At 36.4% G+C, this 6573-nt stretch overlaps 1 protein-coding gene across 1 annotated transcript in view; it reads left to right on the plus strand.

Annotated features, from left to right (window-relative positions):
- The window catches only part of GUCY1A3 (guanylate cyclase 1, soluble, alpha 3), a 47818-nt gene that overhangs the window by 1100 nt on the left and 40145 nt on the right, over nucleotides 1–6573 (plus strand).

Consider the following 6573-nt stretch of genomic DNA (forward strand, 5'->3'; position numbering starts at 1 on the left):
TTTGTAGGTGAAATTTATTTAGTAGAAACTTATGATGAATAAATGGGTATCTTCTGTTTCTTCTTGGACTGTAAGATCTCTTTCTAGTCTGGTGTGTGACAAAGAAATAAAATTATAGCTCTCTCTTTGAAAACCAACAAAAATGTAAAGCACTTATGCTTGCTGTGGTGGTTCATAGTGTATGAATGTAAAGAGCCCTTAAAGGCCCTGTGTCTAGATGTCCAGGGAGAAAATAACTGACCTAACACAAATGTCATTTACAGAATGCGGAAGGAAATGTAAAGACATTCCACTTATACCTGGCAACGCCAAAGGAAAAAGAAATGCGGGAAACTTCAAATGCTTAGTACTCATTTTTCTTATAACTATGGTTTATTAAATGATCTTGCTTTAAGGTCTTATTTTGAAACCTGTTTTAGTTAATATTACTTTCCACTAAAAACTAAAGAAGCAATAACTAAAATTATACTATGACTATGCCAATAAAATATTATATGACTAAAGGTCAACAGTTTTATCATAGACACTTTCAAGCAAAAAAATCTTTATTTAGCATTGCGTTTTTGATTTTGTCTGAAACCACACAAGAGAAATTAAATTCTATATTTACATTTGTAGGCTACATTCCCCAACAATTAATGTGAGTATAGGAAGGAGAATACTGACATTTTTACAAGTTATTTTAAAACAACCGCTATACCCACCAAGTTTCTATTTAAACTTTTTCAGAAATAGATAAAAATCAAATTAGCCTTAAGAATTTATTTCTCTAGATAAAGAGAAATGGAGATTTAAAGCAATATTTGAAAATTCCAAGCCAAAAAGTATGTTATTGATGGGACAAAATATTGGAGGAAATTATTTATTCAGAATATTTTCTGTATGCCAGATTTTCCAGAAAGGTTCTATGCTTTTCTTTTATCTGCTAGGATATATAACTTTTATAGCACTGATTTTCTACCACTTAAATTATAAATATTTATCCAAGCCACTTTTTTTAAACATTACTATTTATTACTTTTCTGCATAGTTGTAGAAACTGATATTTTTAATTCTAAATTATCAATAATGTCAATGCTTATTAGTCTCTGGACCAGCCGTGAGCAAACTACGGCCCGCGGCCCGCCTCCGGCCCGCTTGAAAAGAATAAAACTAAAAAAAAAAAAAAAAAAAGACCGTACCCTTTTATGTAATGATGTTTACTTTGAATTTATGTTAGTTCACACAAACACTCCATCCATGCTTTTGTTCCGGCCCTCCGGTCCAGTTTAAGAACCCATTGTGGCCCTCCAGACAAAAAGTTTGCCCACCCCTGCTCTAGACTATCTAGATTTATTCAGTAAGTATTGATTAGGTGCCTGTCCAAAGTTTTGTTTGGATATCTTCATTTTGACCTGACGGACGAAGAGGTTTTAGCAATTTTTAGGTCTTCAGATGAACAAATTTAGTTGCCCATAGAGTAGTTGACTTAGTTTGGCTTGGAGTAATTTTTTGACTATCCTGAATCATATTTGCTTCTATTTCTCTCAACAGTTTGGAAGTATCTGACCTATGCCATATTTCTCTCTCTCTTTCCTGGTTTCAGGCCAATAGGTTTTATCTTCCTATGGATAGCATTATTTGCAAGGAGTGAAGAGCTTTAGACTACATTATAAAACTCGAGGGTCTCTAGGCATGCCCTCCCCACTCTCCCCCCGCCCCCACCGGCCCTTCCCATAAAAATGTGATTCTCACTGCTCATAATTACTAACTTCACCAACCTGGAATGCTTTCTGGTCATTAATAATCTTTTATTAAGATGAACCCTCCCTTTCAGAAAATCAAAGGCAACTCAAATTAATTAGCTCACACACCACCTCTTTCTTCTCACCATTGTAGGAATTAGCGAGAGAAGACAGTGGCTTGGGAAGTGAACACCCTGGGGAAAAGAAGTTGAGTAGATCAAGGGAAAGTCTTAATCCTGAAATTATTTCCAGGTCTGACCTAACCTACACATTCCCTTTCGCTATGCTACATTGTTTAGGTGTCTGTATCTTACTGACCTCCAGCCTCCCTCAGGATATTCATCATTGGACTCAGTGCCTGGCACAGAGTAAGTGTCTAGTAAGTGTAATTGTGTGATCCTTGTAATTATCGAGTTAAGTTTTTTATGCCTTGATCCTATAGGTTGTTCTGTTTAAGAATGCAATTTAAAGAATGATATTCATTTTGCAATGACCCTCCATGGAATATTATGGTTTTTCTCTCAGAGATGCCTTGCAGCCTATTCAGAACTGCTTGTGAACTATATTTCTCTCATCATTCCCAATTACCCATTGTCTTCCTAAGTTTAAACCTTCATTAATGTTATCTATCCTGTCCCCATTACCAATGCTTAATGACCTGAGATTCCACTTTCCTTAGGAGTCTAAAACAATGGAGGTTTTTCTTTCTTAATTTTGTCAGCTGGAATTTTTCAGGACTTCATTGAACATCTACATGTTTGGCTTTCACAGGACCTTAACCTGCTGCCCTGCCCTTCAGGAATCCACTGGTATTCACCCACCTAGGCCTTCATGTCACTCAGAATTACCCCAGCTGAAAAAGCTGAGAATCTCATATTCTCTTTCCGACCACAATCTCTGATCCTTCCAATAATTCCACTCACTCCCCCGTTACCTGACACCATCCTCTTCCATTATTTTTCTTTGGCTACCCTTCATTTTTTCATATTTCTCATTTTACTTATCACAGTAGTCTTAGCAATGTCAACTCTGCTCCAACCCTCAAATCTCCTGCCCCTAGAACCTGATTCACTCTAACCTGATTCAGTTGAAGGGATGGTTAACAGTGTTAGGAATTTGTTTCTCTCTTAGATAATTCCATATCAAAATCTCTACAGTACATGTTCCGGATTTTTCCAGGTTTTCCAGTTCACTCAAATTATCCTTATTCTTTTCTCCCTTAGCAGATAAAGTTATTTCTGAATTCATAGAGAATATGAAGATTAATTTAAGCAAACTATTTATCATGATTGATCTTCAGTGTAAGAGGCATGTCTCTATTTGTTCTGTTTGTAGCCTAAGGACTATTTTCTTGTGTTGAACTATACTATTTGTTTCTATCAATTTATATCCCAATTTTTACCTCTTAGAATACCTATACAAAATGATTTTATATATGACACCTCTTCTAGTCCCTATGGTAATATTCAGTTCCTTCAACTCATCCTGAATTGGCAAAGTTTGAGAGTCTCATTCTTTCTTTGCATTCATACTACACTATTTAATTATGCATCTTTTTTGCTTCTTCTTGTGTAAATATACTTCTCCACAATTGTGCACTTGGCCGCTGGATTTAGGACTTTTAAAAATACTGCAATTAAATTTAACCTTTACCTTTAGTTGGCCTATTGTTTTGGAAGGTCAAGCTATTTTTGGATTCTGATTCTATGATATAGATGAGCAATTCTTCACAATGTAGAGGCCTTAACAGATTTGGTCAGGAGGTAATTAATAGCTTCTTCTGAGTAAATGCGTAGAATGCTGAAGTGAAAGGACTTTTGGCATGATCCTGGCCACCTTCCTCTTGCTTTTCAAGAGTCCATGAGTTAGTCGCTTTTATAAGGCTGTTCAACCAGTTATATAGTCAAGTAACTCTCTTTCCTCAGAGTTTACATTCCTTTGTGTGGCCCAGGAGTATACTCTCACACACTTGGTCGAATTCCTTGCTGAAATGCATTTCCACTTTCTGCAGAATAGATATCAAGTAACCTTATTAAAACCAAGAGGAAATAACACAAGCTTGTAGGTAACGACACTTCACATTTTGAGTGCTCACATCCATAGTTTTAAGAATCTCTTGGGAATCATGTCTGGAATTAATGTCAAGCTCTCTGGGCTGGAGTTGCTGGAATCTACCTTCTCTATTTTGAAAACTGAGACAGTTGGCTCTTTGTTCTCTGTCAACCATTCTGTTCACTGTAGTATCTGTGAAGATAATTTACCATACCTACAAATGTTTTCAGTACTTTGCAGTATAATTTCTCCAAATTAGTGAAATCAAACTCATTTAGAATATGTAATGTCCGGCTATATCTTGGGCTTTAAAATTTATAATTTTTATCTTTGTCTTACTTTTGCCAGCATGAATATTATTTTTTGATGAAACAGAACAAGAATAGAGTATTAGTATTTGAATTTCTTCATCCCCCATCAGCAAACTCTTTCTATATCTAATAAAAATGCCATTATCACCACTTTATTTAGCAATATTAACAAGAATGAAAAGAATATTATTTTGAATTTATAAGTTTTGAAAGCTTCGCTTGTTTTATGTTTTATGACACTCTTCTCAGAGGTCTGTCACCTTTTGTACTTCTCACAACGAAGTTTATAATGTATTATGCTTGTCACTGTCAGAGATACAAGTGAAGTTTATGGCACAGTCCCTGACTTGAGGGAATTTAAAGTCTGCATGTGGAGATAAGAGAACCCAGAAATAGTCTCAGAATTATACATGTCAGCACTTAACAACCAGCTTCATATTTGTGGTGCAATTTTAATAACTGCTAAACAACTTAAAAGAAGGGAGAGAATTCAGCAAGATGGAGATATTGAAGAAGGCTTCCTATAATGGAACACTTGTTGAGATTTTAAAACAGGACCAAGGTGTTGGGCTTTTCAGGACTTGTAGGGTTTAATTACAGAGAATCGTGTAAGAGTGTTTTCTAGACAGAGAAAAGGAGCACCACAGGAAGCAGGTGAGTGGTGTGTGTGTGTGTGTGTGTGTGTGTGTGTGTGTGATCAAGGCATGGAAGGGGAAAGGGTAACACCAAATCTTTTTAAGCCACAGCTTTGAGGTATTCCTTTGTGGAGATTACTACTTCCCTCCCCCCTTTCTAGATTTCTTTTTCCCTTGCTAGATGTTTGAGAGGCCCACTCATCCTTTAAATCTCTACTTCTCAGAAACTTTTCCTGATCTTCCAGGTCTGAATTGAGTGCCTTCGATGTTTTCCGTCAACGCCCTGTACTTCCCTATCACATTATTAAGCTCTACTACAATTGCTTGCTGAATTGTCTATTTTCCCCATTAGCCTGACACTCTGCGGGAGCAGGTATTATTTCTGTTCAGTTCTCATTCTATTCACAGACACCTAATAGAAGTGCTCCATGGATCATAAGCATTCAGTAAAAATGTGTGAGATGATATGGGCCTGCTTGGAGCAATGAGGTTATGCTGGAGAATATTTATAAATGATTGAAGGTAAAGAGGGGTTAGATTACAAACAAGACCAGAATGGCAGGCCGACTCTGCTTTATTAGGTCATGTGGAACCATTTTGTTAATTAGATCTCCATAAATCAGTTTCAAACTATCCAAAGTTAGACATGCATTTCTAGACTTAGTGAGGAAATTTGGCTCCTTACCTTATATCAGGTGTTTCTATTCATGAAGTTGAGAAACCCTATAACTTAAATACTGCTTAAATACTGTTTTTATTAGAGAAACTTTGTTATTTTACTAATCTGTTTTTTTTATGTGTGCACTGAAGTTATTAGCTGCTTATTATTCACAATTTTCGACCATTTTGCCTTTGGATTGCTGCAGTATTTTGAATTGTATCTCTTAGAGACCAGGGGATAACTCTTTTACCCAGAAGAGCACCACAACCTTGTTTGCCCAATAGCAGAAGTCACTTATCATGTTACATTCTACCATCCATTAAAAGCGTAGTTTCTTGGACATAGATTTTTAAAGTTAACAGAAAAAGGAAACCAAAAGACCCAATATGTGAGGCATAGACAAGAAAGGTGGCTACAAGTTGGGGGCATTGCACAATTATATGGTGCTCAACAGAAAGAGGAAGGTCAAAAGAAAGCAGAGACGGTCCTAAAAAGAACTGTTTCTTCTCACTTTTGTTCCCTATTTTCCTCATGGCTAACGAAGAAATGTTCCAAGGAGGTGGAGGTGTTTAGAACTTTTTTTTCTCACCAGCATGTTGTGGCCTTCATTATCTATTTAAATCAAACCAGAGTAACATCGGTTTGGTTGTTTTTATCTTACTATCAGGTCTGTTTTCATGCCTGGTGGAAACTGGTAGCTGCATGTTGTCACCATCCGTTTTACACACAGTAAAACGGTGCCTGGCTCTGTTTCTTAACATCAGCTGTCCTTGATAAATAATCATTGGTCAGTGTTAACCATCAAGAGGTTTTGCTTCATACCATGTGCTAAAGGCCATTTTAAGTGGTGCAGGAATCATGCACTATTCATACAGGTAATCCGATGGCTTAGCTCTGCCACCCAATGTCTGGGTCATTCTCTCACTGGAATATTATGTTATAGCCACATTGTCTCCACTGTAATTTTTACCTTGATCTTTTTTGGTTTCTGATGTTAGGCTTCTTATATACTTTTTTCTAATATAGTATTTTTCTTTTTACTTTTTTATTGGGGTGACATTGGTTAATAAAATTGTATAGATTTCAAGTGTACAAGTCTATAGTACATCATCTGTATTGTATTGTGTGTTCACCACCAGGAATCAGGTCTCCTTCCATCACCATTGATGTCTCCTAGACTCTCTTCTACC

This window comes from Myotis davidii, unplaced genomic scaffold, assembly GCF_000327345.1.
Source record: "Myotis davidii unplaced genomic scaffold, ASM32734v1 scaffold392, whole genome shotgun sequence".
Lineage (NCBI taxonomy): Eukaryota > Metazoa > Chordata > Mammalia > Chiroptera > Vespertilionidae > Myotis > Myotis davidii.